Consider the following 8129-nt stretch of genomic DNA (forward strand, 5'->3'; position numbering starts at 1 on the left):
GTGGTCGTCATCTAAACTCCGCTAGATGACTCAATCAAACAACAACGAGGCCTCTCATCTGTTTATTACACACCAACGGTCTACCCATGTTCTACCCAACATATTAGTAGATAAAAATATACATTTGTATACATAGTTTAAAGAAAACCTGTATAGCATGCTTTAATCAACACATATATCACATAACAGATGAGGCACACACACATAACACGTATCTCATAAAGAAATAAGCAGATCTATAAGATAGAAGAGAGTGAATACTCATTCACACATAACACAACCAAATATATACACATAGCACGTATTTTTATATAAAATACTTCGTATTATTGTATTAGAAGAAAATAACTACACACTCACACTTATAAACAACAATACACTTAATACACTCGAACCAAACTCGTATTATTATTGTGTTTATGAAAGGTAGTATACACTCACCTGATCGGAAGACGATCGGGCAGCACTACGTCTTGCAGAAGTAGTGTCTCTCCGTAGATCTGGAAGATCTTCACAAAAACCGGGCTCCTCGCGGGCAGGGCTTCGGCTCGGGAATAATGCTCTTCGGGATCCTCGGGGCTTCGGATCTTGCTTCGGGGCTCGGGAATGATACCGGGGCTTTGGGATATGATTGGCACGCAAATCGAGGCAAAACTTAGAGAGAGAGAAGAGTTTGAACAAGAGAAAATGGCTGAATTCGACTTCTATTTATAGGCTGAGGGTCTGGGATTACGCGGGGCGTAATCTCAAATTACGCAGGGCGTACTCAGTACGCGGGGCGTACGTGGTTACGCGGGGCGTACTTTGACGTCACTGCATGCATCGACTGGTGGCACTCGAGTATTGGTCAGACAAGTTGCATCCGACTGAGTACGCGGGGCGTACTCAATTACGCGGGGCGTAATTGACTCGTCGAACTTCTAAATTGCGTAACTTTCGCATACGAGCTCCGTTTTCTAAATTGCGTAACTTTCATTTAGACTCCGTCGGCTAATTTTGACTTTTATTTTTATTAATTATTTTTAGAAGGCCCGGACAGGAAAACTTCGTTATAAAATCATAACTCCTTCGTCCGTTCTCGCCTATCTTTCCGTCGTTTCGCTACTAACAACGAGATCTTCGATTCTCATTTAGATTGTTTTGGCTAAAAGCTGCTCGATCTCAAATCGAGTATTCGGGCTGCATACTGCTAAATCAAAACTTAGAAAAATCATAACTTCCTCATACGAAGTCAGATTTGGGCGTTCCTTTTATGCACGCTCTCGGTTTAACGAAATCTACGACTTTCGTTTAGATCGCTAAGGCTAAATATCGCTCTATCTTAAATTCATATTTTACGTCACTCGGCGTCGTGCCGGTCCCGTCGCGAAACTTCGACAGGTCATAACTTCTTCGTTATAACTCGGATTTTGGCATTCCTTATATCTCCGGAATCCTTGTTTCAACCACTACAACTTTATGCAAAGATATCGGGCTTATCTCACCCTTTAATTTTGACGCTTATTTTATTCTTAATTCATTAAATTATAATAATTAAGAAAATAAACACATAAATCACATAATTCACATAATTCACAAATAATACATTTTTATTATTTCAAATTGGGGTTACAAAGGTTAACCTAGACTATTACATTGCTAAAAATGGCAAGCCCAGAAACACAGGCGTTACAATTCTCCCCAGCTTAGAATGATTCCGTCCCCGGAATCACACATCAACAAAAAAATGCGGATAGCGACTCAACATGTCACTCTCCGTCTCCCAGGTGAGATTCGGCCCATTCGTGTGTTTCCATCGGACAAGCACTAACCCAACCATTTTGCGTCGCAACTTCTTAGTCTTTCGGTCAACAATTGCCTCTGGTTCTTCAATCAACCTTTTGTTCTCATCAATTCTCAATTCAGAAATTGGAATTATATCGGGAACTTCTCCCGTGAACTTCCTCAAATAACACACATGAAAGGTGTTGTGAATTCCATTCAGTTCTTCGGGTAATTCGAGCTTGTAAGCTTGGTTCCTAACCCTCTGAAGAACTTTAAAAGGTCCAATAAACCTTGGACTCAACTTTCCCCTTTTACCAAATCTTATAAGTCCCTTCCACGGCGAGACTTTAAGCAAAACCGAATCTCCAACCTCAAAAGTCATCGGTCTTTGCTTCTTGTCAGCATAGCTCTTTTGACGATCTTGAGCTGCTAACATTCTTTCCCTAATTATTTTCAACTTTTCAGCAGTTTGATGAACCATCTCCGGTCCCATAAACTGCTTTTCCCCAGCCTCAAGCCAACAAGACGGCGTACGACACTTCTGTCCATACAAAGCTTGATAAGGTGCCATCTTAATGCTCGAGTGAAAACTATTATTATAGGAAAATTCTACCAACGGTAAATGTTCATCCCATTTACCTAGGAATTCCAAGGTACATGCTCTCAGCATATCCTCAAGTGTTTGTATTGTTCTTTCACTCTGACCATCAGTCTGCGGATGGTAAGCTGTGCTTAAACATAACTTGGTACCCATTTCCTCTTGTAGACTTTTCCAAAACCTTGAGGTGAAACGGCTATCACGATCCGATACAATCGTTAACGGAACACCGTGAAGCCTCACAATTTCCTTCACGTAAGAATTCGCAAGCTTTTCCATAGACCATTTCTCCCTGGCCGCTATGAAATGCGCACTCTTAGTGAATCGATCAACGACCACCCAAATCATGTCGTGACCATTCTTTCTTCTGGGCAGTTTAGTGACAAAATACATAGCAATGTCTTCCCACTTACCCATAGGCACAGGCAAAGGTTCTAAACTCTCGTACGGTTTCTGATGTTGTGTCTTGACTCTCGCACAAGTCACACACTCGGCCACATACTTTGCAACATCAAGCTTCATCGTCGGCCACCAGTAGTAGGGTTTCAGGTCCCTATACATTTTAGTGCTACCCGGATGAATTGAGTACATGGTTTTGTGAGCTTCTTCCATCAAAAGATCCCTAATTCCTCCTGACTTAGGTACCCAAATACGATCTTGGAATACCTTCAGTCCATGACCGTTAGTACCAAACACCAACGTTTTACCCAAACGTTCCTCCTTTCGGTCATTTTTCTCAGAAGCTTCCTCTTGAGCTTTCTTTATACTTTCCACAATAGTCGAGACAACTTCAATTCTCAATGCTCTTGGCCTCTTCCTTTCAAGATTGACCTTCCGACTGAGAGCATCAGCAACAACATTAGCTTTACCGGGGTGGTAAAGTATCTCGCAGTCGTAGTCTTTACGTAATTCTAGCCAGCGTCGTTGCCTCATATTCAATTCTTTCTGATTAAAGAGGTATTGGAGACTCTTATGATCAGTGAAAAGTTTGCACTTCGTGCCATAGAGGTAATGCCTCCATATTTTCAGAGCGAAAACTACCGCTGCCAACTCCAAATCATGAGTCGGGTAATTCTTTTCATGCTCTTTCAACTGTCGAGACGCATATGCTATCACCTTTTCTCTTTGGGTCAAAACACAACCCAATCCAACACCAGACGCATCGCTATAAACAGCGAAGTCTTCAACTCCATCGGGTAGAGAAAGTATTGGTGCCTCGCATAGCTTCTTCTTTAACTTCTCGAATGCTTCTTTATGCTTCTCACTCCAAGCATAAGTAGCTCCTTTGTGGGTCAAAGCTGTCAATGGAGTAGCAATCGAAGAAAAACCTTGGATAAACCTTCGGTAATATCCGGCTAATCCTAAAAAGCTTCGAATCTCCGTGGGACTTTTCGGTTGTTCCCACTTCATCACAGCTTCGATCTTCGCTGGATCAACCATTATCCCTTCTTGGTTGACCACGTGACCCAAGAATTGGACTTCACGAATCCAAAAATCACATTTGGAGAACTTCGCATACAGCTTCTCCTGCTTCAAAACTTCTAACATTTCTCGCAAGTGCCTGCCATGCTCCTCCTGGCTTTTCGAGTAAATCAGAATGTCGTCTATGAACACTATCACGGATTTATCAAGGAACGGATTACAAACCCTGTTCATCAAATCCATGAATGCTGCCGGAGCATTGGTTAGTCCAAACGACATAACCAAGAACTCGTAGTGTCCATATCTAGTTCTGAATGCAGTCTTCTCGATATCTTGCTCTCTTACTTTCAGCTGATGATATCCTGACCTCAGATCGATCTTCGAGAAATAGCTCGAACCTTGCAACTGATCAAACAGGTCATCAATCCTCGGCAACGGATATCTATTCTTTATTGTTGCCTTGTTCAGCTCTCTGTAATCGATGCACATTCTCATACTTCCATCTTTCTTCTTCACAAATAACACCGGAGCTCCCCAGGGCGATGAACTAGGTCTAATGAAACCTTTGTCCAATAACTCCTGAAGTTGCATCATTAGCTCCTTCATCTCCGTCGGTGCTAATCGATAAGGTGCTTTTGCTATTGGCGTGGTTCCTGGTAACAAGTCTATTCTGAACTCCACTTGTCTATCAGGTGGTAATCCAGGAAGATCTTCGGGAAATACTTCCGGATAATCACACACCACTGGAATGCTCTGCATCACCTTCTTTTCTTTCTTAGCATCAATCACAAATGCTAAATATGATGTACATCCCTTGGTCAAACACTTTCTGGCTTTCATTAGAGAAATGATCCCAGAATTCACTCGTCGTTTGTCCCCATACACCATAAACGAATCTTTTCCAGGCGGGTTTACTTTAACTATCTTTCTCTTGCATAAAATTTCGGCATCATTGGCGCTAAGCCAATCCATTCCCAACACGATGTCAAAACCATTTAGTTTGATAGGCAATAATTCCTCGTGAAACTTATTCCCATTCAGATCAATTAAGATGTTTTTCATACGATGACTAACAGGTACAAACTTGCCACTAGCTACTTCGACTAATAAAGCATCATCTAGTCTATCAACAGGCAAAGCTAGCTTTCTACCAAACTCATGCGAAATAAAGGAGTAGTTGGCTCCAGAATCAAACAATATTTGAGCAGGTAATTCGTTTACGAGAAAGGTACCTGAAGCGACATCAGCTTCATCTTTCGCAGCTTCCAGTGTCATCTGGAATGCTCTCGCCTTTGGCTTTGGTGGAATGTTGGGTTTTGCTGCCTCCTTCTTCCTTGGACAGTCCTTCAAAATGAGCCCCTCTTCATTACACCCAAAACACATCCTTTTGTTGTTCGGACATTCATTGGCAAAATGTCCAACCTTTCCACACTTGTAGCAGGTCACATCCTCGCTACATTTCCCAAAGTGCTTTTTCTTACACTTATCACACCACTTTGCTTCGCCTCCTTTTCCTCCAAACTTTTTCGAATCAGATTTCGAAAATTTGCCCTTCTTACCGGAACCAGATGTTCCCTCAAACTTTCTTTTCTCACCAACCTCAACCTTGACGGTGGTTCTCCCCTTGATCATGTTCTCCACAGACTTGGCAGCCCAGATAGCTGCCTCTAGAGTAAGTGCCTGACGTACCGGCACCTCGTACTCCCATGGAAGTCCCTTCGCATACCGATCCACCTTTGTCAGCTCGTCTGGAACGATACGCAAGGCAAACTCCATCTTATCGGTGAAGTTATTGGTGTATTCATCAACTGACATGCTACCTTTCATCAATGTCAGAAACTTGTTCTCCAACTCCAACAGATTTTGAGCCGAGCAGAACTTGCGCTTGAACTGCACCAAGAACTCTGCCCATGACAATTGCAGTGGCTCATTAGGGCTTAAGGTCTTCCCTAGAGTGTTCCACCAACGAACAGCTCCACCTCGGAATTGACGCACGGCATAGATAGTTTGCAACTTACCTCTGCAGCCACACGTCATGAAGGCTAGCTCCATTTCGGAGATCCAATCCATAACCCCAATCGGATCCTCCTTTCCATTGAAGGTCGATGGTTTGCAAGTCAAAAAGTCCTTGTACTTGCATCCCATTCCATCATTTCTTCCTTCATGGTTATCTTGCCTAACTATCGGTGGGTTGGCTGGACCAACAGACCCACTGAAGTTTCCACCTTCCGAGTGCCCTTCATTCAGTTCAGGCTCTTCCACACGAATCGACAGTTCTTCACGATTTTGTTGAAGCAATCGTCTAGTTTCATCCATCTGACGATCCAACATCGTCTGAATCATCAATTGCACACCAGCCATGGTTATTGGCTCAGGTGCTGCTGCTACGACAGGTATTGGCTCAATCACTGGTGGTTGATTCCTGTTTTCGTCAGCATTTCCAACTCCACTTCTTGTTCTCACCATTTTGATCTACACCGAATAAGGTGAAATTAGATCCTCAATCATGATAGATATTCAAATCATCCTTATCACTCCGAAATGTTTACATGCTAGTTCTAATATCGTAGACGTACGCTTAGAATCCTACACACATAAGGTTTCTAGATCCGGTCGGCAACAGACCATAGATCCGAACAAATAATATCATATATGGCAACATATAACATTTAGCACATAAAGCATTTTAGGCAACTTTCCTAAAATAAACTAGTGCTCGTGTCTAAAACATAACAGACACGCATCTCAAAACTTCACTTAGCATTCTAAGTTTAAGTCTAGAAATCCAACAAATTCCTAGTTCGCTTAAACTAATGCTCTGATACCAACTGTGACATCCCCAAAATCTCGGCCAGAAAAGACCGATTTTCATTTATGCTTTTAAATATTTTCAGGGTAAATCCTTTTGATTTGAAAGAGTTGCGGAATTTGTTCCCAAAAACAAAACATGATAAAACATTGTTTACCGAAGCATTTCATAAAAGAAATGTATTTTTATTATAATCAAAACTCGGGGTGTCATGTTCCGATACAGACCAATAAGCATAAACGAATACATTACAAGTCATATAACAAATATAAACATATGCAGACTTGTAAACAAAACAACTTGATGGTTCATCCATCTCATGCCCTTCCGCCACTTCCTGTAATACAATTTAAAACTGAGTGGGTCAGGCTTGGGAGCCTGGTGAGCATATAGGGTTTTCAACCCACAATAAATATCATATTTAATTTTCACCAACCAACAATAACCCAATTACCCATTCCCGTTATTCTCACTTTAATGTCCCTAAAACAACTAACATAAGGGACCTAGTCTAAGAATATTTCATCGGGGCGACAACACATGCTTCGGGGGTACCTCAGCAATATAAGTCAAATAAGGCAACCATGAGGGGGATGGAGTACAGCGAATGAACACCCAAGTTCATTAACACCTACAGGTGGCGAACCTGCTAATGTTTCCACAAGACTGTCTAGAATAGCCAGTGGTCGTCATCTAAACTCCGCTAGATGACTCAATCAAACAACAACGAGGCCTCTCATCTGTTTATTACACACCAACGGTCTACCCATGTTCTACCCAACATATTAGTAGATAAAAATATACATTTGTATACATAGTTTAAAGAAAACCTGTATAGCATGCTTTAATCAACACATATATCACATAACAGATGAGGCACACACACATAACACGTATCTCATAAAGAAATAAGCAGATCTATAAGATAGAAGAGAGTGAATACTCATTCACACATAACACAACCAAATATATACACATAGCACGTATTTTTATATAAAATACTTCGTATTATTGTATTAGAAGAAAATAACTACACACTCACACTTATAAACAACAATACACTTAATACACTCGAACCAAACTCGTATTATTATTGTGTTTATGAAAGGTAGTATACACTCACCTGATCGGAAGACGATCGGGCAGCACTACGTCTTGAAGAAGTAGTGTCTCTCCGTAGATCTGGAAGATCTTCACAAAAACCGGGCTCCTCGCGGGCAGGGCTTCGGCTCGGGAATAACGCTCTTCGGGATCCTCGGGGCTTCGGATCTTGCTTCGGGGCTCGGGAATGATACCGGGGCTTTGGGATATGATTGGCACGCAAATCGAGGCAAAACTTAGAGAGAGAGAAGAGTTTGAACAAGAGAAAATGGCTGAATTCGACTTCTATTTATAGGCTGAGGGTCTGGGATTACGCAGGGCGTACTCAGTACGCGGGGCGTACGTGGTTACGCGGGGCGTACTTTGACGTCACTGCATGCGTCGACTGGTGGCACTCGAGTATTGGTCAGACAAGTTGCATCCGACTGAGTACGC

Source organism: Lactuca serriola, chromosome 8, assembly GCF_051521515.1.
Source record: "Lactuca serriola cultivar US96UC23 chromosome 8, Lser_US96UC23_V15, whole genome shotgun sequence".
Lineage (NCBI taxonomy): Eukaryota > Viridiplantae > Streptophyta > Magnoliopsida > Asterales > Asteraceae > Lactuca > Lactuca serriola.